General features: G+C 37.5%; 2 pseudogenes; both read right to left on the bottom strand.

Annotated features, from left to right (window-relative positions):
* LOC110295785 (vomeronasal type-2 receptor 26-like) overlaps positions 1-26,982 on the bottom strand; it is a 247,717-nt pseudogene extending 220,735 nt beyond the window's left edge.
* LOC147003817 (vomeronasal type-2 receptor 26-like) lies at positions 11,308-13,103 on the bottom strand (annotated as a pseudogene).
* Positions 26,983-27,343: the final 361 nt, after the last annotated feature.

The following is a 27,343-nucleotide window of genomic DNA, read 5'->3' as shown; positions in this document are numbered from 1 at the left end:
GATTATAGGCCTTACACAGAAACAAATAGTCAAACAACCTCATTCTTTACATCATCAAAATAGTAATGGCTTAAGACAACAATTCGGTATTTCTAGAGGATGTGCATGTCAAATTGTAAAGACTTGTCCTCAGTTTCCTCACTTTCTTCCTGTACCACATAATAGTGTTAGTCCTTGAGGACTCATTCCTAATCAATTATGGCAAATGGATGTTACTCATATTTCTGATTTTGAAAAATTAAAAAATGTCTATTGATACCTTCTCAGACTTTCTAGTTGCAACTGCATTAACAAGAAAAGCATCTAAAAATGAAATTAGTCATTGCCTACATAGTTTTCCTATACTGAGTATTCAAAATCAGATTAAAACAGATAATGGAACTGGCTATTGTAGTTAGGCATTTGAGATGTTTTGCTAACAATTTAATATTAGTCATATTACTAGGATTCCTTATTATCCTCAAGGACAAGGTATTGTGGAACAGGCCCATGGAACCTTAAAACAATATCTTCAAAAAATAAAAAAGGGGGAATTATATCCCTGTATACCACAAAATTATTTAAATCATGCTTTTAATTTTAAAATTGTAAAATTTGGATGTCAGGGAACTCTCTGAGTATGGGGAAGAGAGTATGTTTGTGGGTTTTTTTCTGTAGGATGCTGAAGGAGTGTGCTAGCTGCCAGAGTGGTTAATGGGACATGCTGATGCTGGACAAATAATGATGCTGATCATGAGCTTAGAGACTGCCCTGACAAAGATGATAGGGAAACTGTATTGGGCCTATGTCCCTGATCCATCCCTTTTACACCCAGTTGTATGGGAAGGCCCAGAAGTTGTAGTAATGGTAAGCAACACTAAGTTGATGGCTGTGCCTGATGGAGGAAATTTCACTATCAGTAGAGAAATTAATTATCAAGGGTCAAGAACTGGTGTCTCCACATGCTTTTCAAAGTGGAATGCTACTGGAGGTCTGAGAGTATCTCCTACTACATTGCAAGGAAAAGGTTTTGACTCATGAAAAGATGTTTTAAATAGCAGTGGAGTAACTTTACCCACTGGCCTAGAGGCTTCGAAATAACCAGGCAACACAGCATTTTCTGCATTGTGTGATGAGGGAATGCACAAATATCACAATTCCCTGGAAAAGTTGTCTGAAGAATAAACCTGTGCTTTCTCGGCCTCATGGGACTTACCTCAAGATTTTGGACTGGTCAGAATATAGAGAAATGGCTAGTATGACTACTTATGCTACAGGCTCTCCATCTCCATCTATCCTTCCCTCATCAGCATTGTCTGCTGGACTCTGGTGGACTCACACAGGTTATCATCAAGGATATGTATGGAAGTTGTGTGCTGCCATAGATGATGTGATTGCTCAGCCTGAAAGATCAAGTCCAGGTGGGATGGAAGGGCCTATTGCAGCATGTGTTTACATGCCTTATGTCCTATTAGTAGGAAATATTAGCATTATTCTACATTCTGAAAATAATAATTTTGATTTGTCTTGTGTTGACTATAATTTGACAAATTGTGTATTAAAAGCCTCTTCTAAGCAGTCTGTAATGATTTCCCAACAAACTGATTTTTGTGATGGTTCCTATAAATATTACTGAAGATTGGTTTGATGACAAGGGTTTATAGGTAATTGAAGAGTTAACAAAGGCATTAGCCAGGCCTAAATGCATGATTGTTTTAATTATAGTAGGTGAGTATCTTTGATTACTTTAGTAGCCACTGCTACTACAGCTGTTACTGCCCTATCCCAAAGTGTTCAAACAGTTCATTTTGTATATGATTTATTCAGAAATGTTTCTATGGCATTGCATACTCAGAAGGATTATGTGCAGCTCTAAATGAAGTGTATTGCTTTTATATTGATCATTCAGGAGTAGTTAAGGACTCTATGGCCAAAGTTAGGGAAAATGAAGAGAGACGGGGAACAGAATCAAGAATGGTTTGAATCTTGGTTCACTACTTCCTCATAGTTGACAACTTTGATTTCAACTTTATTTAGACTCTTGACCAGTATTTTGCTATTTTAACCTTTGGACCTTTGGATCTTAAATAGATTGGTTGCCTTTATACATGATTGCTTTCAGCAAGTTCAGCTATTTACCATGGCAGTTATTAATCACTATGAAGAAATGCATTAAGTACATACTTAGCTTTGATACACTTTTCATGGCTTTAGTCTCACTGAGAAAGATTGTGCTATAGAGGGCCAGTTAGTCAATGATGGGTAAGAGCTTACATGGGTAACCCAACCTAAGACAGGCACAATCTCCTGGCCAATATTTGCCCTAGCAGGTATTATGGAAAACAAGAAAACCTTGTGTCCTTGTCCAGAAGCTAGTACTGTCATTTAAAAATAAAAAGGGGGGAACTGTGGCCTCCCAAGCTTGTACAGGCTGAGTAGACCTTTAATATTTACCAGGCAGGCTAAACAGATCATGGCTAAGAAGATCTTGAGTATTTACAGTGATAGGCAGGCTAAACGGACCTTGAATGATAGGCTTTATCTGCTTGAACAGATACATCTGCCTTGGCTGCAGCTCTGAGCTTTGATGTACTGGAAATAATGAGCTGGCAAGAAATGGAAGCTTATCGGATTGGCTGCTGTGCTGTTGTTAACCCACATTACTGTTCTGGGAATGGGTTTTGTGTTTTTTTTCCCTTTATATATGCTGTGCTGAATATTAAACTTCGAGCCTTGAACAGAATCTCGTCTTGTCTTCATCTTCTCTCCTCCACTGTCCTTTCATTTCCAGACCTCCTTTCAGGTGAAAACTGCTCAACTATAAAGCTGATGGTCGGCTACACTGAGAATCTGACACTTTCTTCTCCCCTTTGTGTAAACTAGACATAGGGACAGGCAAAACAAACACATACACATGCACACACACACAGAGAGAGAGAGAGAGAGAGAGAGAGAGAGAGAGAGAGAGAGAGAGAGAGAGAGAGAGAATAAAAATTAAGACTACTAAAAAAAAAATCAAGGCATGGTACTACACACATTTAACCCCAGCACTTGAAAAGAAGAGGTATGTGGATCTCTATGAGTTTGTGGCCAGCCTGGTCTACATACTGAGTTTTTGGACAGCCAAAGATGAATGTGAGACACTGCATAATTGGGGCACCACCCAAATTTTCATATAGTTTTTACTCAGTTTATGCCCTGCTGTATGGCAGAAAATCGCAGTGTGGAGACTGCCTGCCTGAATGCTCATCAATGTACTTTTTGAGACAATGTATTGACGTAATGAGTACCTTTGGCTAGCCTGGAACTTACAGTGTAGACCAGGCTGAATTTAAACTCACAGAGACCTGCCTGACTCTGCCACCCAAGTGCTAGGATTGAAGACATTTATGATAAAGAAAGAAAATACCTAGAAGCATAGCAATTGTAAAAGAAGATATATAATTACCTTTGTTGATATATTATATAAAACTTAATCTGGGAAATCCAATGTAAACTGTGATAAGACAATCAACAATGTGATAAAAATTGTAAAAGAAGTCAAACTATATTTGCATATGAGATGGAATAGTATAAAATAGGGACTCCAAATATTCTCTGAGAGAACTGATACAGCTGATAAACAGCTCCAGCAAAGTGGCTGGAAACAAAGTTAACTTCAAAAAATCAGTAATTTGTATCCTTTATATAAGCCTTTACAATAGCCACAAATAACATAAAATATCTTCTGTAACTCAAATGAAACAGAAAGTAGAATTTAAGACACATTAAGAACTGAATAATACTATTTCTGCTTAGGAGATAGAGACCAAGGAAAACAGAATGGTCCATGATGAAGCCAGAGGACAGCCATGAAAAGAGAACATTATTCTAGATATTAAGGAAGCCAAGAAAATCCTACATGGGATAGAAAAAAAAAACTTTATATCTTTGTGCAACTGGAAAATTTCCTAAAAAGTATAAATTGCAAACTGATTATTCACCATGTCAGTGTAAATTGAAACAAAATGTAATACCATTTCATAATGACAATGTGATAAAAGTTAACTGTAACAATGACTAAGTAATTTGTACAGATTACATCCTTTAGATACTGTATTGAGGCCCCAATTATTCAAATGTAATTTAGAAAATAATTTGGTGGGTACTGACAAACTAATATTTCTTACTATGATAATACTTATAAATTGAAATTCTACATAATCTGTATGCATATATACCAGTAGACTAATCTAGAAATAGACGAAATTTCACTTCTAATAGGAAAATGACAAAAGTCCCAAATTCTATCATGAAGAGAATCTGGAGTTAATTGAAACAATTTTAGGTATAGACATTTAATATGCATCAGAGGTAAAGATTGAAAATGGCTTCATTCTTGACTACTATATGTGTAAACTCCTAAAGCAGGCTTAAGAAAGGCAGTAAATCAGTGACTTAGGTGAGAGCACCATCTTGTATCCCAGGTCTCTCAGAGATCAGTCCACTCAGGAAAGCACATGGGACACAGAAGCAACAGAGCTTCCTGGACAGGGTCTCTTCAGGCCTTCATCTTCACCCAGGAGGTAGATCTGAGACCCAGACCTGTGGGCACCTTCGGTGCCAGAGGAGACTCTGCCTCCAGGGTGGGCTCTGACCCCAGGACTCAGGTAAGAGCACCATCTTGTATCCTGGGTTTCTCAGAGACCAGTCCACAAAGGAGAGCCTGTGGGACACAGAAGCAACAGAGCTTCATGGACAGGGTACCTTTGGGCCTTTATCTTCATACTGGAGGCAGAGCTGAGCTCCAAACTCTGTGCACTTTCCTTCACAGATGAGAGCTTGTGTGCAGTGAGTGCTGTGACCACTGGGAATCAGGAGAGAGTTGGACTCCAGGAGTGCTGACAGAGGCTAACATTTTCACAGGAGGAACAAGCTCCAGCCAGAGATGACTAGAACATCTAAGACCAGAGATTACCAGATGGCAAAGGCAAACTTAAGTATCTTCCTAACAGAAACCAAGACCATTGAGCATCATCAGAACCCAGCACTCTCACCACAGCGAGTCCTGGATACCCCAACACACCTGAAAAGCAAGATTCAGATTAAAAATCATATCTCATGATGCTGGTAGAGGATTTTAAGAAGGGCATTAATAACTCACTTAAAGAAATACAGGAGAACACTGCTAAACAGGTAGAAGTCCTTAAAGAGGAAGCACAAAAATCCCTTAAAGAATTACAGGAAAACACAACTAAATACGTGATAGAATAGAACAAAACCATCCAAGATCTAAAAATGGAAGTAGAAACAATAAAGAAAACCAAAAGTGAGACAATTCTGGAGATAGAAATCCTAGGAAAGAAATCAGGAACCATAGATGCAAGCATCAGCAACAGAATACAAGAGATGGAAGAGAGAATCTCAGATGCAGAAGATTCCATAGAAAACATGGACACAGCAATCAAAGAAAAGGCAAAATGCAAAAAGATCCTAACTCAAAACATCCAGGAAATCCAGGGCACAATGGGAAGACCAAACCTAAGGATAATACGTAAAGATGAGAATGAAGATTTTCATCTTAAAGGACCATTAACTCTTGTCAACAAAATTATAGAAGAAAACTTCCCTAACCTAAAGAAAGAGATGCCTATGAACATACAAGAAGCCTACAGAACTCCAAATAGACTGGACCAGAAAAGAAATTAATTCCAACACATAATAATCAGAACAACAATTAAAGCAGTCCTAAGAGGAAAACTCATAGCTCTGAGTGCCCCCAAATAGAAACTAGAGAGTATATATTAGCACCTTGACAGCATACCTAAAAGCTCTAGAACAAAAGGAAGCAAATTCACCAAAGAGGAGGAGGCAGCAGGAAATAATCAAACTGAGGGCTGAAATCAACCAAGTGGAAACAAAAAGAACTATACAGAAAATCATCCAACCCAGGACCTTTTTATTAGAGAAAATCAACAAGATAGATAAACCCTTAACCAGACTATCGAGAGGACACAGGGACAGTATCCTAATTAACAAAATTAGGAATGAAAAGGGAGACATAACAACAGAACCTGAGGAAATAAAAAACATCATCAGATCCTACTAGAAAAGGCTATACTCAACAAAACGGGAAAATCTAGGTGAAATGGAAATTTTTCTAGACAGATACCAGGTACCAAAGTTAAATCAGGATCAGATTAAAGATCTAAACACTCCCATATCCCCTGAAGAAACAGAAGCAAACATTAATAGTCTCCCAACGAAAAAAAGCCTAGGACCACGTGGGTTTAGTGTAGAGATCTATCAGACCTTCAAAGAGACCTATTTACAATTCTCCTCAAACTATTCCACAAAAGAGAAACAGAAGGTACTCTACCCAATTTATTCTATGAAGCCACAATTACTCTGATACCTAATCCACATAAAGACCCAACAAAGATAGAGAACTTCAGACCAATTTCCCTTATGAATATCAATGCCAAAATAGTCAATAAAATTCTCTGTAACCAAATCCAAGAACAAATCAAAATGATCATCCATAATGATCAAGTAGGCTTAATCCCAAGGATGAAGGGATGGTTTAATATATGGAAATCCACCAACGTAATCCACTATATAAACAAAGACAACGACCACATGATCATCTCATTAGACGCTGAGAAAGCATTTGACAAAATCCAACTCAGATTCATGATAAAAGTCTTGGAAAGATCAGGAATTCAAGACCCATTCATAAACATAATAAAAGCAATATACAGCAACCCAGTAGTCAACATCAAAATAAATGGAGAGAATTTTGAAATAACCCACTAAAATCAGGGACTAGGCAAGGCTGCCCACTTTCTCCATACCTAGTCAATATAGTACTTGAAGTCCTATCCAGAGCAATTAGACAACAAAAAGAGATCAAAGGGATAGGAAGAAGTCAAATTATCACTATTTGCAGATGATATGATAGTATTGATATGATAGTATATATAAGTGACCCTTCAAATTCCACCAGAGAACTCCTAAACCTCATAAACAGATTCAGTGCAGTAGCTGGATATAAAATTAACTCAAACAGATCAGTGGCCTTTCTCTACACAAAGGATAAACAGGCTGAGAAAGAAATTAGAGAAACAACACCCTTTACAATAGTCACAAATAATATAAAATACCTTGGTGTGACTCTAAGGAAGTGAAAGTATGATAAGAACTTCAAGTCTCTGAAGAAAGAAATTGAAGAGGATCTCAGAAGATGGACAGATCTCCCATGCTCATGAATTGGCAGGATTAACATAGTAAAAATGGCTATCTTGCCAACAGTAACCTAGAGATTCAGTGTAATCCCCATCAAAATTCCAACTCAGTTCTTCACAGAGTTAAAAAGGGCAATTTGCACGTTCATCTGAAATAACAAAAAACCTAGGTTAGCAAAAACTATTCTCAACATTAAGAAAACCTCCGGGGGGACATTTAAAGAACCTCTGACCTCAAGCTGTACTACAGAGCAATTGTGATTAAAAGTGCATAGTACTGGTAGAGCAACAGACAGATAGATCAATGGAATAGAACTGATGACCCAAAAATGAACCCACACACCTGTGGTCACTTGATTTTTGACAAAGGAGCTAAAAACATCCATTGGAAAAAAGGCAGCATGTTTAAGAAATTGTGCTGGATCAACTGGCAGTTATCATGTAGAAGAATGTGAATGGATCCATTCTTATATCCTGTACAAAGCTCAAGTCTAAGTGGATCCAAGAACTCCACATAAAACCAGAGACACTAAAACTTGAGGAGAAAGTGGGGAAAAGTCTCAAAGATATGGGCACAGAGGAAAAATTCCTGAAGAGAACAGCAAAGACTGGTGCTGTAAGATAGAGAATCAACAAATGCAACCTCATAAAATTGCAAAGCTTCTGTAAGGCAAAAGACACTGCCAATAAGACAAAAAGGCCAACAACAGATTGGGAAAGTATCTTTACCAAACCTAAATCTGATAGGTGACTAATATCCAATATATACAATAAGATAAGAAGCTGGATTCTAGAAAATCAAATAACTCTATTAAAAATGGGGTACAGGGCTAAACAAAGAATTCTCAACTGAGGAATACCGAACGGCTGAGAAACACCAGATAAAATGTTCAACATCCGTAGTCATCAGGGAAATGCAAATCAAAACAACCCTGAGATTCCCCCTGACACCAGTCAGAATGACTAAGATCAAAAATTCATGTGACAGCAGATGCTGGTGAGGATGTGGAATAAGAGGAACACTTCTCCATTGCTGGTGGGATTGCAAGCTTGTACAACCACTCTGGATCAGTCTGGCAGTTCCTCAGAAAATTGGATATAGTACTACCAGATGATCCAGCAATACCTTTCCTAGGCATATACCCAGAAGATGTTCAAACTTGTAATCGAACATGCTCCACTATATTCATAGCAGCCTTATTTATAATATCCAGAAGATGGAAAGAACCCAGATGTCCCTCAACAGAGGAATGGATTCAGAAAATGTGGTACATTTTCACAGTGGAGTACTACTCAGATATTATAAACAATAAATTTATGAAATTCTTAGGCAAATGGATGGATCTGGAGGATATCATCCTGAATGAGATAACCCAATCACAAAAGGACTCACATAGTATGCACTCAGTGATAAGTGGATATTAGCCCAGAAACTTAGAATACCTAAGATACTATTTGCAAAACACATGAAACCCAAAAAGAAGGAAGACCGAAATGTGGATACTTCATTCCTCTTTAGAATGAGGAACAAAATACCCATGGAAGGAGTTACAGAGACAAAGTTCAGAGCTGAGGCAGAAGGAAGAACCATCCAGAGACTGCCCCACCCAGGGATCCATCCCATAAACAACCACCAAACCCAGACAATATTGCATATGCCAGAAAGAGTTTGCTGACAGGACCCTGATATAGCTATCTCTTGTGAGGCTCTGCCTTTGCCTGTAAATACAGTGGTGGATGTTCATAGTCATCTATCGGATGGAACACAGGGTCCCTAATAAAGGGGTTAGAGAAAGGACCCAAGGAGTTAAAGGGGTCTGCAACCCTATAGGAGGAACAACAATATGAACTAACCAGTACCCCCAGAGCTTGTGTCTCTAGTTGAATATGTAGCAGAGGATGGCCTAGTGGGCCATCAATGTGATGAGAGGCCCTTGGTTTTGTGAAGATTATATGCCCTAGTACAGGGGAATGCCAGGGTCAGGAAGCAGGAGTGGGTGGGTTGGGGAACAGGGCTGGTGGAGGGTATAGGGGACTTTTGAGATAGCATTTTAAATATAAGGAAGAAAATATCTAATAAAAATATTTTAAAGAAAAAAGACAAAAGGCGGTAAATCAGAGAATACATAAAGGTTATCATTACATAAGATTTACAACTGACAATTTTGATGAATATCTGAAGAATGAAAACTGGTATTTAAGACAGAGCAAAGAAATCAACACAAAGCTTACAATGAGGTTTCCCTCCAGAGAAATTCAATGAAAGAAACATGCTTGAAGATGGGAAATGGGTAGCTTCAACTATTAAAATATTTCTTAAGGAAAGTGACATAAATGATTGCTTATATAATGTAAACTATCTTAAGAAGCTATGAGATTTTAAGGCATTATAACACCATGTAATTATAACTCAAAATCAAGTAATATATCTGTATTGTTTTTTGAGAGATTACTGGATAATAAATAGTCTCCATTAACCATACAATGATTGGCACAGTGTACCCATTTACAACACACTTGAATGTCTGAACATTTAATCAGCAACATATATTTGATGAACAGTTACTTAATCTTTCAATAAGCTCCAACCAGGATGTAAGATTATTGCCATCCACGTGGAACTGCCCCTGAAGCATTCTATGTTTTTCTCACTGTATTGCTTGGCTTGCAACGTAATGATACATGGCTTCAAGAGGGAGCCTGACTCAAAAAAACAGGGATTTCTTTATGCTCATGGTGTCAATCTACCTGGTAGCTTTTCAGAGTGGAGTGTCTTCCTATTTAAGGCGGTAAGAAAAAATGAGTGTATAGTTTCAGATACTTTAAACACAAATGATCTTTTGCCCATCAACTACTACATTTGGAACAAACTTATTTTACCTAGCTCAAAGCAGATTCCAATGGAAACTTTTATGCTGTTTGTAGTCAAATAGAAGCAACTCGGTCTAATATGATGTAAGTTTACATAAGTGAAAGATAAACAATAATTGAGACAGAAAGTAGACTCAGAATACCTTAAATGTATCTTAGTCTTATGATGGTACTGTGTCCAATGTTACAGTATGCAAACAGTCACTGGAGTTAAAAACTATGACCCACTTTGGTAATGTATCCATTTTTGAGTTTGTTTTGACTATGATTGAACAGTGATTCTTCTCAATATTGTAAGCTCCAACTCGAGATTGCCCTTGTCATGATCTTGCAATTATGTTCAAAGCAAATTTTGGGCTAGATAAAAGCAAATACATAAAAAAATAAAAACCCACATGGTCTAGGATGCAAAATTCTATGACTCTCCATGTTCTGTGAAATTCCTGGCCTTATACCTCTTCTAAATACGCACATCTACCATCATTCCATTCCTTCCTTGAAAATAGATTCCAATGGGTAGAAATTATATCTTTCACTATCTGAAGATAATTTGAAACTCCTAACTATAATAGAGAAAAGCACTTCCCATGGAGGGTATTTGCTCTGTCTGGAGACTTTGATGTGTTGGATATCCTCAAAGTAAAGATGTCTGTGTTTCCACTGTGACTCTTCCTAATTGTTCATCCATTTTGTGCCACATGAGCATAGAGAAGAACATAACCCTTCCAAGACTCTGAAATTTTTGTGTATATTTTATTGATATTGAGGCCCTTCAGAAAGGAGAAGCAGACCATGAAATTTCTGTTTTAAAATCATGATTACATGGAAATTTATTTGTATTGAATACAGTCATTCTGCATATGACTAACAGAGAGGAAGCACATATTTAAACATCAGTTACTTTTGTTTCCATACAAATGATTTTCTTGCATTCTTAAACTTATTCTTTCCCAGTCCTGTTACATTATGTTAAACAACGAAAAATAAAAAGTGAAAAAACTGTGATTGAAAGAAACCTCTAGTAGACACATCAAATTCACTTTTAGTTGGCAACTCTATAACCTGTGATGGCTTGATTAACTGTGTCTAGTTGGCTACAAGGTGAGCAGAGACACAGTTAAATTGGAGTTGCCATTGTTTGGTGAAATGCATTGACTTCACACCACTCATTTGTATATTCCAATATGGTTTATTTTATACAAATCACAATTAATTCTTTTGTCTAAGGAGAAATTCACTTAAAGAACTTCTTTCTCGATTGGCCACCTGACCTCAGTAGCATAGCATTTGGGAATAAAGATAAAGCCCAGTAAGCTAGCACTGGAGGCTAGAATTGAAACAATTTCCACAGCCACCATTGTTTTGCCTGTGGAGCTCAGGTAAGTGGGTATGAAACAGATCCACACACTGCAGACAACAAGCATGCTGAATGTGATTGTTTTTGCCTCATTGAAGCTGTCAGGAAGCCTTCTCACCAGAAAAGCAATAAGCAAGCTGAGACTGGCCAGAAACCCCAAGTACCCTAGAACCTAATAGAAGGCAAAGGTTGACCCCTCGTTACACAAGAGAATGATTTGACCAAACTCTGAGTGCATGTCAACATCAGGGAAAGGGGGATATGTTCCCAGCCAGACTGCACAGATGCACACTTGAATGATGGAACCACAGCAGACTATAGCATTTGAGAGTCGGGTTACCATCCCCATTTTTAAGATGCTTCCTGGCTTAATTGTTTTGAATGCCACAACCACAATGAAGGTCTTTGCCAAGATTGCAGAAAGGGCAATGGAAAATACAACCCCAAAAATCATTTGTCTCAAGACACAAGTGACTCTTCTAGGTTCACCAGTGAACATTAGTGAGCAAAAGAAACAGAGCATTAGAGAAATGAGGAGGAGATAACTGAGATTTCTGTTATTTGCTCTGACAATGGGTGTGTCTCTATAGTGAATAAATAATCCTAAAATCATAGCTGAAAAAGCACCAAAACTAGTGGCCATGGAGACCAAAATGGCTCCCAGAATATCTTCATGGGACAAAAATGCTGTAATTTTAGGAAGACACTGATTTCTCTGCTTATTTGGATATTGATCTTCAGGACACTTGATGTATTGATCCATATCTGAAAATGAGGCAGATTGTTTTTTTACATTCCACCCATCACTCTCCAGATGTACTTATGGGACATATATCTTGAGCAGAACGTTTGTTTGCTTCTAGTAGTAATGTCCCTGGATACATGAACTAAGCCATTATATTGAGAAACAATAGATGAATAGGTTAATATTTTTGAGAGAAAAATGCAAATATGATACACCATATCCATAATATATTCAGAAAGTGAGTGGACTTGAACATATGAGAAAATCAGAAATGTAGAAGTGATGGTGAAGAAAATCAGACACCATGAAAATTATATTTGATTACTTAGAAAAAAGTACATTTTGAAGCTTTTACTCTTTTTCCTTTTGTTATTAGTAATGGTTTTTATTATTGAGAATATCATACACGTATATCATGTTTTTTGATCAAGTCTACCAGCAATTTCTTCCCTCTGCAACTCCTTCTCTTTGTCCCTCCAAAAATCTTTTCTCACAACCATACTTACTTTTTTTTTAGCCTTATGAATTCAGTTAATGCTGACTGTATGCATATAAATATAGGGCCATCTACCAGAACATAGGGGGCCTATCAGGACCACATATCTGAAAAAAAACAAATAAAACAGAACCCTGTTTCTTTCTCTCCAGCACCCATAAACTGCTAATAGCTTCTAGCTAGAGGTGAGAGTTAGTGATCCTGTATGCCTTCTATGCTGGGATTTTGTCTGATTTGATATGGCTTGATTTAGTGCATGCCTCTGTGAGTTTTTCTGCTCCAGGACCCTATCATGTCTGACAAATTCTGCTTCCCTACAGACATCCTCTCTGTGAGTCTTAAGACCTTTCTGCCATCTCTACCACAATGATCCTTGGTGCTCTTATCCCTGGAGAGCTCTTGGATGTTTTCATGAAAGATGGCAGGAGTCATCTATAAGAAGCTAACAACTAGCATGTGACCTTCTGACATGGATTCGCATAGATTTGCCCTACTAGGTTACACTAAAGAAATTATATATGAAGAAAGATTTCTGATACTAATATGCTTGTCCTTTTATTATACACATAGATACAAACACTCAGAAACACACATACACAGACACACACACACATATATATCACCATGTATTAGCCCCTTTGGAAAGATTTCTGCAGATTAACAAAAATGTAGTCTCTTGTAGTGATTCTATATAGGCAAAGAGGTAATTTCTTAATTCTTAGTGATAATTCTGTAATAATCCATAAAATTATACTAGCATTATTAAATCCCATATAATAGGAGTACTAGTAAGTCCTCTTTGATATTAAACGTACAGTGAGAACTCTGCCAGCCTTCAAGTGTAACCGGTAAGTTGATTCAGAGAAACTAGGCATCTTCAATTTAGAACACATTCCAAAAGGTTCTAAAACAATTATCCAAAGGGAACTAATGATTTAGTATATGTGCCAGGACACAAAATAAAATATTGACTGGGTTTATCTACACCAAACTTCAATAACATAGTAACAAAACTTATGGATTTTAAATTTCTGTGAACCTGTAGTGCTAATGGCAGAGAATAGACATTGGGTTTTAATATAAAAGAAAGTCTGTTGAGAACTTCTTATTCAACTTATAATTTGAATTTATATTGTACTTTCAGTGAAGTTTTTTTTTAAAAAAACATGTTTGGAAAACCCATGTGAACTATTCCCCTAGAAAAGGTACAAAAAACTAGGGAATACCTTGTAGAACATTATTACATCAAAGCAGGAGAAAAGAGCAAGATAGGAAAATAGACAGCAGAGTAGAATAACTTAGAAAGTAAAAGGGAATTTAGAAATTAAAAGGGAACTTGGAAATTAAGAAAAACTTTTTGAACAGAGAATTTTTAGAGAAGAGAATATTTGGAGAAAAACAGAAATAAAGATTAAAATCATTCTTCCACATGTCCCTATTTCTTCCTGAGACATTCACTCATGTTTCCAGCCCTCATGTTTCCACAGAGATAAGAACAAAGGCTACTTTACTTCTATTTTTTTTAATTATTTTTAATTACATATTTTCTTCATTTACATTTCCAATGCTACCCCAAAAGTTCCCCAAATCTCCCCCCCCACCACTCCCATTTCTTGGCCCTGGTGTTCTCTTATACTGGGGCATATAAAGTTTGCAAGACCAATGGGCCTCTCTTTCCACTGATGGCCAACTAGGCCATCTTCTGATACACATACAACTAGAAACACGAGCTCTGGGGGGGGGGGGGTACTGGTTAGTTCATATTATTGTTCCACCTATAGTGTTGCAGATCCCTTTAGCTCCTTGGGTACTTTCTCTAGCTCCTCCATTGGGGGCCCTGTGATCCATCCAATAGCTGACTGTGAGCATCCACTTCTGTGTTTGCTAGGACCCAGCATAGCCTCACAAGAGACAGCTATATCAGGGTCCTTTCAGCAAAATCTTGCTAGTGTGTGCAATGGTGTGGATAAGAGCACTGACTGCTCTTACAGAGGTCCTGGGTTCAATTCCCAGCAATCACGTGGTGATTCACAACTATCGGTAATGGGATCCAATGCCCTCTTCTGGTGTGTCTGAGGACAGCTACAGTGTATTCACTTACATAAGGCTACTTTACTTAATACCTACCTGTTTTAGTATGAGGTACCAAAGGCCAGAGGCTGCAGTTTCTGTCCTCTAGAGGAACTGAGAAAGCAGGCCAGCTACAACTGCAATGTAACTTAGACTTAAGATAGGTAAATGTTTTATTATTGAAAAGCAACACTAAATATCTCACAAGATCAAGTCTGGCTTTCCCTCTCCCCATATACATCTGCTTTCCCTTGTCTGCTACCTCCAAGAATGAATTAGATTTTCAAAGGAGGACTCTGTCAGGAAGGCCTAGAAAATAAAACCTCCTAACATTTCCTGACATCTATGTTTAGGAACTGTGGTATTTTCTTTTGATTCTTTCATTTCAATTTTTACCAAAGGATGTATCTTTTTTTTTTTCAAAATAATGTGGAGGGCCATACATTTTATGTGAATATATTTTCTTAGGATAAAAAAAAAATGCTTGTTTTGATTTTTCTATCCAGGGTCTCTCTGAGATTGGTCCATACAGGATAGGCACAGACCTCAGAAGCAACAGAGTTTCTTGGACAGGGTCCCTTTGGGCCTTCATCTCAGAACTCTGTGCAATTTCCCTACCAGAGAAGAGCTTGCTTCCAGGGAGTGCTCTGACCCTGGGACTTAGATGAGACCTCCATTTTGTATTTGGGGTCCCTCTGAGGCTGTTCCCCACAGGATAGGTGATGGCTGCAGAAGCAACAGAGCTTCTTGGACAGGGTTTCTTCAGGCCTTCATCTTCAGCCAGGAGTCAAAGCTGACCCTCAGACCTCTGTGAACCTTCCTAGCCAGAGGAGAGCTTGACTCCAGGGAGTGCTCTGACCCATGGGACTCAGGAGAGAGCTAATCTCCCAGGAGTGCTGACAGAGACTAACAGACTCATAGGAGGAACAAGCTCCAGCCAGAGACACCTAAATCATCTAACACCAGAGATAACCAGATGGCGAAAGGCAAACATAAGAATCTTGAAACCAAGACTACTTGGCATCATCAGAACCCAGTACACCCACCACAGCAAGTCAAGGATAACCCAACAAACCAGAAAAGCAAGACTCAGATTTAAAATCATATCTCATGATGCTGGTAGAATATTTTAAGAAGGACATTAATAACTTCCTTAAAGAAATACAGGAGAACACAACTAAACAGGTACAATGCCTTAAAGAGAAAACACAAAAATCCTTTAAAGAATTACAGGAAAATACAACCAAACATGTGATAGAATTGAACAAAACCATCCAAGATCTGAAAATGGAAGTAGAAACAATGATGAAAATCCAAAGGGAGATAACTCTAGAGATAGAAATCCTAGGAAAGGAATCAGAGCCATAGATGTAAGCATTACCAACAGAATGAAAGAGATGGAGAAGAGAATCTCAGGTGCAAAAGATTTCATAGAAAACATGGACACAAAAATCAAAGAAAAGGCAAAATGCAAAAAGATCCTAACTCAAAACATCCAGGAAACCCAGGACACAGTGAGAGGACCAAATCTAAGGATAATAGGTATAGATGAGAATGAAGATTTTCAACTTAAAGGGCCAGTAAATATCTTCAACAAAATTATAGAAGAAACTTCCCTAACCTAAAGAAAGAGATGCCCATGAATATATAAAAAAAAAACCTATAGACTCCAAATAGACTAGAACAGAAAAGAAATTCCTCCCTACACATAATAATCAGAACAACAAATGCACTAAATAAAGATAGAATATTAAAAGCAGGAAAGGAAAAAGGTCAAGTAACATATAAAGACAGACCTACTATAATTACACCAGCCTTCTCACCAGAGACTATGAAAGCCAGAAGATCCTGGCAGATTTTATACAGACCCTAAGAGAACACAAATGGCAGCCCAGGCTACTATACCCAGCAAAACTTTCAATTACCTTAGATGGAGAAACCAAAGTATTCCATGACAACTTCAAATTCACACAATATCTTTCCACGAACCCAGCCCTTCAAAGAATAATTAAGGGAAAATGCCAACACAAGGAGGAAAACAATACCCTAGAAAAAAAGCAAGAAAGTAATCCTTCAACAAACTTGAAGAAGATAGCAACAAGAACAGAATCCCAACTCTAACAACAAACATGACAGGAAGCAACATTTACTTTTCCTTAATATTTCTTAATATCAATGGACTCAGTTCGCCAATAAGAAAACATAGACTAATGGACTAGCTACATAAACAGGACCCAAAATTTTGTTGTATACAGGAAACTCACCTCAGGGACAAAAGCAGACACTACCTCAGAGTAAAAGGCTGGAAAATAAGCTTCCAAGCAAATGATTTGAAGAAACAAGCTGGAGTAGCCATTCTAATATCAAATAAAACCAACTTCCAACCAGAAGTTATCAAAAAGAAAGAAAGAAAAAAAAACATGGAGGGGCACATCATACTAATCAAGGTAAAATCCACGAAGATGAACTATCAATTCTGAATATCTATGCTCCAAATGCAAGGGCAGCCACATTCATTAAAGAAACTTTAGTAAAGCTCAAAGCACATATTGCAAAACACACAATAATAGTCAGAGATTTAACACCACACTCTCATTAATGGACAGATCCTGGAAACAGAAACTAAACAGGGACACAGTGAAACTAACAGAAATTATGAACCAAATGGATTTGACAGATATTTATAGGACATTTTATCCTAAAACAAAAGGATATACATTCTTCTTAGCACTTCATGGTACCTTCTCCAAAATTGACCATATAGTTGATCACAAAACAGGCCTCAACAGATGCAAAAATACTGAAACAATCCCATGGATCTTATCAGATCACCACAGACTAAGGCTGATATTCAATAACAGCATAAATAATAGAAAGGCTATATACACATGGAAGCTGAACAATTCTCTAATCAATGATAACTTGGTCAGGAAAGAAAGAAAGAAAGAAAGAAAGAAAGAAAGAAAGAAAGAAAGAAAGAAAGAAAGAAAGAAAGAAAGAAAGAAAGAAAGAATTAAAGACTTTTTAGAGTTTAATGAAAATGAAGCCACAACATACCCAAACTTATGTCACACAATGAAAGCAGTCCTAAGAGGAAAATTCATAGCTCTGAGTGCTGCCAAAAAGAAACTAGAGAGAGCATAAACAAGCAGTTTGACAGCACACCTGAAAGCTCTAGAACAAAAAGGATGCAAATTTACCAAAGAGGAGTAGACTGCAAGAAATAATCAAACTCAGGGGCGAAATCAACCAAGTGGAAACAAGAAGAACTACTCAAAGAATCAACCAAATGAGGAGCTGGTTCTTTGAGAAAATCAACAAGATAGATAAACCCTTAGCCAGACTCACTAGGGGGCACAGGGACTGCATCCTAAATAACAAAATCAGAAATAAAAAGGGAGACATAACAACATATGCTGAAGAAATCCAAAATACCATCAGATCTTTCCACAAAAGGCTATACTCAACAAAACTGGAAAACCTGGATCAACCTGAGGACTGAAATCAACCAAGTTGAAACAAAAAGAAATGTACAAAGAATCAACCAAACTAGGAGCTGGTTCTTTGAGAAAATCAACAAGATAGATAAACCCTTAGCCATAGTATCAAGAGGGCACAGGGACAGTATCCTAATTAACATCATAAATGAAAAGGGAGACATAATAGAATCTGAGGAAATCCAAAACATCATCAGATCCTACTACAAAAGCCTATACTCAACAAAATTGGCATAGACAACTTCCTAGACAGATACCAGATACCAAAGTTAAATCAGGATCAGATTAATGATCTAAACACTCCCATATCCCCTAAAGAAATAGAAGCAGTCATTAATAGTCTTCCAACCAAAAAAAAAAAAAAAAAAAAAAAACCAGGATCAGATGGGTTTAGTGTAGAGTTCTACCACACCTTCAAAGAAGACCTAATTCCAATTCTCCTCAAATCGTTCCACAAAATAGAAACAGAAGGTACTGTACCCAATTCATTCTATGAAGCCACAATTACTCTGATACCTAAACCACAGAAAGACCCAACATAGAAAGAGCAATTCAAACCACTTTCCCTTATGAATATTAATGCAAAAATACTCAATAAAATTCTCTGTAACCAAATCCAAGAACACATCAAAATGATCATTCATCATGATCAAGTAGGCTTCATCCCAGGGATGCAGGGATGGTTTAATATAAGGAAATCCTTCCACATAATCCAATATAAAAAAATCAAAGACTAAAACCACTTGATCATCTCATTAGATGCTGAGAAAGCATTTAACAAAATCCAACACCCATTCATGATAAAAAAAAATCTTGAAAAGATCATGAATTCAAGGCCCATACCTAAACATAATAAAAGCAATATACAGCAAACAAGTAGCCCACATCAAACTAAATGGAGAGAAACTGGAAGCAATCCCACAAAAATCAGGTACTAGACAAGGCTGCCCACTTTCTCCCTACCTATTAAATATAGTACTTAAAGTTCTAGCCAGAGCAATTAGACAACAAATGGAGATCATGGGGATAAGAATTGGAAAGGAAGAAGTCAAAATATCACTATTTGCAGATAATATGATAGTATATATAAATGACCCTTAAAATTCCACCAGAGAACGCCTAACCCTGATAATCAACTTCAGTGAAGTAGCTGGTTATAAAATTAACTCAAAGAAATCAGTGGCCTTTCTCTTCACAAAGGATAAATAGGCTGAGAAAGAAATTAGAGCAACAACACACTTCACAACAGTCACAAATAAAATAACATACCTTGGTGTGACTCTAACTAAGGAAGTGAAAGATCTGTATGATAAGAACATCAAAACTCTGAAAAAAGAAATTAAAGAAGATCTCAGAAGATGGAAGGATCTCCCATGCTCATGGATTGGCATGATTAATATAGTCAAAAAAAGCTATTTGCCTAAAGCAATCTACAGATTCAATGCAATGCCCATTACAATTTGAATTCAATTCTTCATAGTTAGAAAAGGGCAATTTGCAAATTTATCTGGAATAACAAAAATCCTAGGATAGCAAAAAGTATTCTCAACAATAAAAGAACCTCTGGTGGAATCACCATCCCTGACCTCAAGCTGTACTACAAAGCAATTGTGAAAAAAAAAAAAAAAAAAACCAAACAAAAAAACCTCCATGGTACTGGTACAGCGACAGACAGGGAGATCAATGGAATAGAATTGAAGATCCAGAAACAAACCCACACACCTATGGTCACTTGATCTTTGACAAGGGAGCTAAAACCATCCAGTGGAAAAAACACACATTTTCAACAAATGGTGCTGGCTCAACTGGTGGTTATCATATAGAAGAATGTGAATTGATCCATTCTTATCTCCTTGTACAAAGCTCAAGTCTAAGTGGATCAAGGAACTCCACATAAAACCAGAGACACTGAAACTTATAGAGGTGAAAGTGGGGAAGAGCCGCAAATATATGGGCACAGAGGAAAAATTCCTGAACAAAACACAATTGTTTGTGTTGTAAGTTCAAGAATAGATAAATAGGACCTCATAAAATTGCAAAGCTTCTGTAAGGCAAAAGATACTGTCAATAAGACAAAAAGGCCACCAACAGATTGGGAAAATGTCTTTATCAATCCAAAATCCCATAGGGAAATAATATCCGATATATATATAAAGAACACAAGAAATTGGATTCCAGAAAACCAAATAAGCCTATTTAAAAATGAAGTACAGAACTAAACAAAGAACTCTCAACTGAGGAATACCGAATGACTAAGGAGCATCTGAAAAAAATGTTCAACATCCTTAATCAATAGGGAAATGCAAATCAAAACAACCCTGAGATTCCACCTCAAACCAGTCAGAATGGCTAAGATCAACAACTCAGGTCACAGCAGATGCAGACAAGGATGCAGAGAAAGAGGAACACTTCTCCATTGCTGGTGGGATTGTAAACTGGTACAACCACTCAGGAAATCAGTTTGGTGTTTCCTAAGAAAATTGGATATAGTACTACTCAAGTATCCAGTAATACCACTCCTGGGCATAGACCCAGAAGATGTTCCAACTGGTAATAAGGACACATGCTCCACTAGGTTCACAGCAGTCTTATTTATAATACCCTGAAGCTAGAAAGAACCAAGATGTTCCTCAACAGAGGAATGATACAGGAAATGTGGTACATTTACACAGTGGAGTACTAGTCAACTATTAAAAACAATGAATTTATGAAATTTTTAGGCAATTGGATGCATCTGGAGGATATCATCCTGAGTGAGGTAACTTAATCACAAAAGAACACACATGATATGCCCATGATAAGTGGATACTAGCCCAGAAACTTAGAATACCCAAGATAAAATTTGCAAAACTTGTGAAACTCAAGAAGAAGAAAGACCAAAGTGTGGATACTTCGTTCCTTCTTAGAAGGGGGAACAAAATACCCATGGACAAAGTTACAGAGGCAAAGTTTGGAGCTGAGACTAAAGGATGGACCATTCAGAGACTGCCCCACCCTGGGATCCATCCCATAAAAAAAACACCAAACCCAGACAGTATTGCATATACCAACAACATTTTGCTCACAGCTCTCTGACATAGCTATCTTCTGTGAGGTTATGCCAGTGCCTGGCAAATACAAAAGTGGATGCTCACAGTCATCTATTGGATGGAACAGAGGGTTGCCATAGAAGGAGCTAGAGAAAGTACCCAAGGAGCTGGAGTGGTCTGCAGCTCTAAAGGAGGAACGACTATATGATCTAACCAGTACCAGGATGGCCTGGTGGGCCATAAGTGGGTGGAGAGGCCCTTGGTCTTGGAAAGATTTTATGCCCTAGTACAGGAGAATGCCAGGGCCAGGAAGTGGGTGAGAGTGGGTGGGTTGGGGAGCAGGGGGTGGGGGGAAGGGTATAGGAGATTTTAGAGAGGAAACTAGGAAAGGGGATAACATTTAAAATGTAAATGACGAAAATATCTAATAAAAAAAAAGAAAAAAAGACAAAAAAAAGAAAAGAAATGCTTGGAGGGTTTTTTGTTGGTTTGTTTGTTTGTTTGTGTTTGTTTGTTTGGTTGGTTGGTTGTTTTGCAAGTTCCTTAATACCCTTGATTGAACTCTGATTACAGCTGAATCTAGAGAACCTGGCTAGCATATATAAGGTTCTATTCCCAGCACAAAATTGTGTTAAATGCACTATGATGATAGAAGTATCTGAATGGTCCACAGACTGTACCTAAGAAGTATTCAAGTGGATTACTAAAGGAAATTACAAAAATGTCTCAGGACATTATGTATTCATTGTAGTTGTTGTGTTAAGCCATGTGCATGACTATTAGTGTTGACAGGCAGCCAGATGTCCACAGATTGAAGAAAAAAAATTGACTTTCAGCTATTAAAAATGAGGTCATCGTGAGTTTTGCAGGCAAAAGGATGGAAGTAAGAAATATCATGCTGAGTGAGGTAACCCAGACCCAAGAGGTCATGCTCAAATGATATGTACTCAATGATAAGTGGATATTAGCCAACAAGTACAAAATTACTTTGCACTAAATTAGCCACAAAGACAGGGTCCCCAGTGGTGAGATGGGGTCACTAAATGCCCTCAAAAATTCTGAGCCAGAAATGTTCTTTTCTAAAAGAAATTCAGGGACAAAAATGGAGCAGAGATGGAATGAGAGGCCATCCAGTAGCTGGCACAATTTTGGATCCATCCCATGGTTGGCCACCAAACCATAACATTATTAGTGATGCCATGTTGGGACTGAAGTCAGGACTCTAGCATTGCTGTCTTCAGAGAGGCTCTCCCAGCAGTTTACTGAGACAGAAGCAGATACTAACAGCCACCCATTGACTGAGGTCATAGAATCCAAAGGAAGAGTTAGGAATAAGACTGAAAGAGCTGAAGGGGACGGCAACCCCTTAGGAAGAACAACAATATAAACAAAGCAGATCCCTGGCAACCTCCAGAGACTAAGCCACCAACCAAAGAGCATGCATGGGTTGGTCTGTGGCCCTGTAAGACATATGTAGCAGCCAATTGCCTTGACTGGCCTCAGTGGGAGAGGATTTGCCTAATCCTGTAGAGACTGGATGCCTCTGGAAGGAGGATGATAGAGCATATAGTGCAGTTTAGGGGTGGAGGAGAACCCACTCAGAAACAAAATGTATGTGTATCTTGCATAAAAACTCTGGAAGGGAGACAAGGAATGGGCAACCTTTGGAGTGTAAATAAATCTGTAACACAAATGAGCCAAGTACAATCATATAAACATTTCTTATAAATAATTCTATTCGTTATAAATATCATAAGAATATATCAGAAGTAAAGTATTTAAAAGAAAAAATAAAATTCCTGAAGATGCAGCTATATTACTACTAGGCATATACCCAAAAGATGCTCCAAAATATAACAAGGACATGTGCTCCACTGTGCTTATAGCAGCCTTAGGTATAAAAGCCAGAAGCTTTGAAAGAACCCTTATGTCACTCAAGGAAAGAATGGATACAGAAAGTGTGGTACATTTACACAATATAATACCACACAGCTATTAAAATGATGACTTCACAAATTTTGCAGGCTAGTGGATGGAACTAGAAAATATCATCCTGAGTGTGGTAACACAGACCCAAAGATACATACAAAGTACACACTCACTCTTAAGTGGATATTAGCCCAAAAACTCCGAAAATTCCCTCGTAGGGAACAGGGGGCTGGGAGGAACCACCAGAAAGTCCAGAACCCAGGGATGTGAGCTATTCTGAAGACCCAGTTGGGATATTAACTGCAATACTCAACTGAGGAGAGATAGATCCAAAAGACACCACCTCCAGAACATAGGCATGGCTGCCAGTTGAGGAAACGGGCCACTCACCCATCTCAAAATGTTTGACCCAGAATTGTTCCTGTCTAAAGAAAACTCAGGAACCAAAAAAAAAAAAAAAAAATGGAGCAGAGACTGAAGAAAAGGCGATCCAGAGACTGCCCCACCTTGGGATCCATTCCATGTGCAGACACCAAACCCTAAACACTATTGCTGATGCCAAGAAGTGCTTGCAGACAGGGGCTAGTACAGATGTCCTCTGAGAGGCATTGCCAAGACCAAACTAAGACAGATCCAGGTACTTGCAGCCAGCCATTAGACTGAAGCCAGGGACCACAGTAGAAGAGCTGGGAGAAAGACTAAAGGAACTGAACAATAATGCAACCCCCTATGAAGAATAATATCAACAAGCTTGTCCCCTCAGAGATCCTATGGACTAAACTCCCAACCAAAGATTATACATGGGTGGATCCATGTCTCCTGCTACACATTTAGCAGAGGATTGCCTTATATGGCATCAAAGTGAGGGAAGACACATGGTCTTGTGGAGTCTTGTTGCCTCAGCAAAGGGGGATGCTAGAGGGGTGAGGCCAGAAAGGGTGGGTGGTTGTGGAAGTACTCTCTTACAGTGAAAGGGGAGAGGAGATAGAATGAAGGGTTGGGGGGTGAGACTGGGAAGGGGGACAACACTTGAAATGTAAATATATAAAATAACCTATTTTTTTTTTTAATTTAGTCACAAAATCTCAAAAATAAAATTCTGGTCAGACATGATGAAGCATGCCTTTAAATCCAGCTCTGGTCAAGCAAAGTCAGGAGGATCTTTGTAAGGTTATCTTGGGCAACATAGAAAATTCAAGACCTGTTAAGTAGGCATAGTGAGAAGCTGTCTCAAAAATAAACAAATGGGTAAAAATGAATAATAAAAATGAATCGACTGGGAATCTAATTCACTTCAATAAGATTTAAGTTATTTCACAGAGAATAGTAGGAAACATTAAGCACTGGATCGCTGTTATTTTCAAAAGTTCCCCTTTACAAGGTGATTACTATGTGAGATACAATTCGCTTACAGATGTTAACTCTCTAACATTGTTTAGGGGAAATCATTATTGATCAACTGAAAGATTTTGAAACAAAGACAAATGGTTAATACATTCCTGCCATCAAAGGAAAATTACAAACACCAAATGTGCAGCCAGAGTGTGACCCATGGTTCTTAGTTTAAAAAAAGAAAAGAAAAGAAAAGAGAAGAGAAGAGAAGAGAAGAGAAGAGAAGAGAAGAGAAGAGAAGAGAAGAGAAGAGAAGAGAAGAAAAGAAAAGAAAAGAAAAGAAAAGAAAAGAAAAGAAAAGAAAAGAAAAGAAAAGAAAAGAAAAGAAAAGAAAAGAAAAGGAGAAATGTTTATGTGGCAATCTGAGCTGATAACACAGTAACATAATCAGGAATATGTCCACAGTCTTCACAGTGAAGTTACATGAGTAGAATTATAAGAGACCTCATGCTTTGTGAGGCTCTAAAACTGGATTCAAAAGAAAGACAGTATTAACAATGGTAAATAGCAAAAGAAATATTCTTAGAGTTATAAAACTACAAGTTGTCGTTACTTTTATTTAATTCTTCTTCAATGTTAAATTTTTGAAATTGAATTAATTTTAACAACATGATTTTATCTTATGAATAAATTATTTTTCAGAGTTAAAATGATAATAAAATAGTAAATTATTAAGCACTCCCACAGATCATCAATAAACAATCACTTGATCAATGAGCATTGTTACAATATTCCTATGTTTAATATAAGAATCAGGATGCTTTGTGTACCTGTGGGACATTGTAGAGACTTAGAACTTGGGAGATCTCAGCTGTTATTGCTGTTGAATAGCTTCCTATCACTGCAACCAGCTTATTAGTCTTCTCAGGCCTGCATCTGTAGTTAGGAATTGGTGGTCTCTCTCCTGAGAACAACACCAAAGAACTTTCTGTGGCCTTCATCACAATAAAGTCAACATTGAAGAGATAGAATCCCAAGGACATATTGAAAAGAATATGAGGGTCCTTGTTGATTTTTTTCTATAGCAAAAATCATTGCCAAAATGTGCTGATAATGTTTAGTGAGATCCCTAGGAGGAAAAATTAGAAAGATCATAATTGTGTTCTTTTTCTATATTAATTTTTAATTAAAATAAAATTGCATCCTTTACCTCCATCCCATTTTTCCATGCAGAACCTTTCATGCTACTTCTCAAATTCTGGACTTTTATTTATAAAAGTCTAAGTCTTATAAAAAATATACATAATATACCAAGAAATAAGCAGGATATTCTATATTTTAAATGTGAAGAAATTTGTCTTAGGAAAGAAGATTCATTGTAAAACTTATAATCAAATTCAAAATTTTTATTGTTTTTTTTTTTTTATGCAGAGTCTTGCTTATTCAGCCCAGGCTGAATTTAAGCTCACTACGTTAAACTCAGGCTCACATACCTGCCTCTGCTTCTCAAGTTCTGGGACTAAAGGTTTGTACCAACTCATGCTATCAAATGTAAAATTTTCAATTTTTACTCTGCAATTGTGTATGAGAAATTTAAGTAGAGGAGTAAAGCATGTGGGAAATAGCAAACATTCAAACTTAGTATTTCAGGTGATTTTCAAAATAGAATAAACATAAGGAAAATACACAGTGCTTGATCAACCATAGCAATTTTAAAAGTGTCAAGTAAATTTAAACAGGAAAAATAAAATATTCTCTGTATAATACACTAAATAAGTACAAAGAAAGATTATTCTTAATTGCAAAGTATTTTCAACACCTTCTTACATATTTAAAAGAATTCAGCATGAGTAGGGAGAGATGCACAGAGAACCAGTCATGGTTGAGTAGCTATTGGCATTTGGTGGCTACTAGGGAAGGGAGAGGCTGTTTCCTTAGGAGGTTTGTCCTAGTAGCTTACCTAGACTCTAGATGATGTCTTATATATCTAGAGTACTGGCATGCCTAAATGAACTAAGTAAAGTAAAAAGTGAGAAAAGGAGAAAAAGAGAGAGACAGAGACATAGAGACAAACAGACAGAGAGACAGAGGGACAGAGACAGAGACAGAGAGACCCCATGAAGTTGAAGGCAGGAGACATTCAAGAGGAAGCAGTAGAGGTGGGTGAGATCAACATATATTTTATACATGTATGAAATCCTGAAACAATATTTTTTAAAGAGAGGAGCCAAACACTTACAAATAAACGTCATCTGGCATATTCATTGTATCATTAAAGCCAAATTCAATTCTATCTTCTCGATCAGTCACGCTAAGGGAAAAGAATCCTCCAATAACAAAATCCCCATCTTGATAGTAGCCAGAAGAAGCAGGTATACTTATGTAGAAACAAAACATTTTTTCCTGGAGTACAATGAGAACAACCAGGAGAGAGAAAACAATGAGTAATTTCATACTAACATTGATAAAAACAAGATAACTGCTCAGTTAAGAACCTTGGACTAATCAATATCAACAAACGGATAAAACATGTGGCTGTCTGGTCTGTGTTGATCAAGTTTATAAAAGCATTGTTTTGCCCTGATGCAGGCCCACCAGTTTCCAAACACTCCCTCAGTTCCTGGGAGTATAATTTGTGTTGCACCTACTTAGCCCTAGATTGTGTCCCCTTCACATAGTCACTGTGAGTCTCCAAGGAGTCAGGAACCTGTCACTTGGCACACAGGAATCCTGATTCTCAGCAGGAAAACATACAATTAAGAACAAGTGTGAAGTCCTCTCAAACACCTGTGAGATGTTTACACTCAGTGAGCTG

The sequence above is a fragment of the Mus caroli genome, unplaced genomic scaffold, assembly GCF_978045245.1.
Source record: "Mus caroli unplaced genomic scaffold, Mus_caroli_1 scaffold_7, whole genome shotgun sequence".
NCBI classification, from domain to species: domain Eukaryota; kingdom Metazoa; phylum Chordata; class Mammalia; order Rodentia; family Muridae; genus Mus; species Mus caroli.
Note: the sequence above shows the minus strand (reverse complement) of the source record. Positions and strands in the feature narration are given on the sequence as shown.